We start from the raw sequence: 2,971 nt of genomic DNA on the forward strand, positions 1-2,971 counted from the left end.
TACAAATATTCCACTTGTCGATACTTTCGTCCCTCCCCAGCTTATTTTCCCGCTTCTTTTTTACCTAAGTGATTTTCCCATTATACTTTCTGTTATTAGGAAATAGCCATTAAACCCGCCTGCTACTTCCTATTTGATAATGCGTTTTCAAATCAACTGATTTTGAAATCCCATATAATCAGGCAAAAGATTATCAAATTGCCTTTCTATTCAATATGATATCCTTGAGTGCCTAACGCCTAGTTCCCGAGTTTAACAAAAGAAAAGAAGAGAAGAGAAAAGAAAGTCACGAGAGAAAAGAAGAGAAAGGAAAGGAAAACAAAATTTTCTTTTGTGTTCCCGAGTTAGAGAGAAGCGGAAGGAAAATGAATCATTTTGTTCTTTCTTTCCAAATCCTCCCAAATTGGAAGGAAAGTTAGGAGAGAAAGTGATCCTCCCATTTCCCTCCACTTCCTTCCAATTCTCTCCTTTAATGAAACTCGGGAACACCAATTTCTTTTATTTTCTTCTCATTTCCACCCATTTCTTTTCCTTTCTCTCGTTAAGTTGAACTCGGGAACGGGTGTAAATCTCGTCAAGTCAGCTCCTATCCCAAAATTGCCATAGTCGTCCCTGACTATTCATGGTAACTTCATCTTCTTCAATGATCCAACCATTTTTTTGTATATTGGTTTCTTCACGTTTTGTCGCTTTTCTTCCATAAAATTCATTTTTCTTCACCTTCTGCTTAACTTCGACTTTTGGTTCTCCTTTTTTAGTTTTAAGCGACTGTTACTGATTTCCTTTTAGTAATTTTGTGACCTAATCTCGCAATATGTGATCTAATAACTTACATTGTTCTGATCAGTGGGTATTATAGGGCTGGTGAGATCAATAAAGCATCAATGTGCTCAATAAAAGGTCTGTAGCACCTGACATCATAACATACGCCCTCTTGAACTGCATAATATAAGCCTGATATGGATGCCCGTTCATATCTTCAAATACTTTGCTGCTCATAATAGTCAGTTCCGTTGGCGCAATCTTCTGATTATATATACCATACATAATCATCTACATAACATCGCTGGATGTTTTTCGATGTCACAAGGAAGAATTCTTCCCGATTGGTATCCTCGATTTTTCACTTGATTGTTCCTTTTTCGTTTTCTTTTTTAAATTTCTGCACAATAAGATTTTATTTTATTTCTTAGAACCAAATGCCCCTTTTTTCAAAATAAAAACTTCATAGTAACTGATTCTATATTATTAGGCGATATGCCTGAACTGTTTATATGTGTAAAATTATAGCTGGAATTATAAATTTAGAAGATGCACAACGTTTACTACATAAAATTCATAGAATTTGATTAAAAAAAGTAGCTTATATAGTTCAACCATGTGTAGGTTTTAGTTAAACGACAATGTACTTTTTTCGGTGGTTTCATGTCACCTTGCATGATTTTGAGTGTGAATGGGCAATGTACTTTGATTTTTTTAATTTGATTTTCTGTCACCTGGTATGGCTTTTCGCATGAAAAGGCAATGCACTTTGACTTTTGTTTGGTTTTTTATCACATGGTATGGTTTTGTGTGTGAAAGAGAAATGTACTTTTATTGTTTTTGAATTTCTCTCACTTTGATATTGGTTTGGTAATGAAAGGGGTAATTTGCTTTAAAAAAATATCATGATTTTTTTCACACTTGTAAGATTGCTCATAAACATCCAATTTCATATCAAGAATGTCATTTTGTATTATACAACTACCATGATATTTCTAACCATATACTTTTGAAAAAGAAAAATATTTTAGCCGCTTTAACAAAATTGATAGACATTTAAATTGACTTATTTTCATATGAATGAATTATAATTACCATTTTTAATCTAATATGTAAAGTAGTTAAACTCACACAATGATATTGATTGCCTCATTTACTATCTTTTTTTTACTCTGACTAAACGGGTAACAATAATGCGTTGGAATCTTTCCTTTAGACAATGATTTTAACACTTTTAAATTTTCTGCTGTCTTTGAATGAAGATTTGAACTCATAAGGTTGCTTTAGATTTGGTATACAGTTGAAGGAAAATCAGGTTTCTAAACACCTTGAGATTTAGTTTGTTATGTCTACCTTCTACTGTGATATGATGAATTGTTTATCATTTTTTTTAAACATTAACTCACATAATTTCTTTTTGGTTTGTTTTTTGTGAATTAACTTTTTGCTAAGTTTGCTCAATGGTGGTTGTTAGCACTATAGTGGATAGAGGCACACCATGGCTTGAGATACTTCGAGGGAATGATATTAGGAGCCCATCATCCAATGGACAAGTGAGAGGTTTGATTATAATATTGACAATTTTAGTATGAGCTTGGAGCCCTGGTTTGAGCATTTTCAAAGTAGATAACTAGGAAGCTATGGTTCTATGCACTTACTTTCATTTTATTGTTTATTATAACATCCAACTTTTTTTTCTATTATTACATCCAACTTTCAGGAAAATTGTGTAAAATGGAGGGGGCTATGGAGAATACAATGCAGTAAAGGGTGTAATCGTCATTTATGAATGTTTTGAAAGTTGTTTTCTCTATGTTAAAGTTACAACATTAATTATCACGAAAATTTGCTAAAACTTAAGGAATTATTTAGGATATTTAGAGTAATATTTGTTCTTTTGTTTCATTTGTTTCTCATATTATTGTGAAAATTGTCTCTGTAAAAATGTCATTACATTGAAGGATCGAGCATAAAGTTTCTGATTTTGATTTTTTGGCAGAGGACTTTGGGGGTTTTATAAATGATAGAATGAATATCTCATAGGCAGTAGGTCTATTTATGATAAAAGGTTACTCTTTATTTTACTTTGGCTTTAAAGTTTCAACTTTCACTTGACATGCTATTGGCTCACCAGCCACATAAATGATACTAATTATAAGTTATAACATCAATATTATACTATAGATAATTGTATATGTTGGTAACTACT

General features: G+C 32.0%; 1 long non-coding RNA gene across 2 annotated transcripts; it reads left to right on the forward strand.

Moving 5' to 3' along the window:
- Window positions 1-540: 540 nt before the first annotated feature.
- Window positions 541-2,767, forward strand: LOC145094267 (uncharacterized). Of its 2 annotated transcripts, XR_013703251.1 has the most exons (4): window positions 541-625; window positions 848-1,109; window positions 2,237-2,322; window positions 2,483-2,767. It is a non-coding gene; the product is annotated as an uncharacterized LOC145094267 (long non-coding RNA). The 2 variants fall into 2 exon arrangements; XR_013703250.1 differs by having other exon boundaries at window positions 2,237-2,767.
- Window positions 2,768-2,971: the final 204 nt, after the last annotated feature.

The sequence above is a fragment of the Lactuca serriola genome, chromosome 3, assembly GCF_051521515.1.
Source record: "Lactuca serriola cultivar US96UC23 chromosome 3, Lser_US96UC23_V15, whole genome shotgun sequence".
NCBI classification, from domain to species: Eukaryota; Viridiplantae; Streptophyta; class Magnoliopsida; order Asterales; family Asteraceae; genus Lactuca; species Lactuca serriola.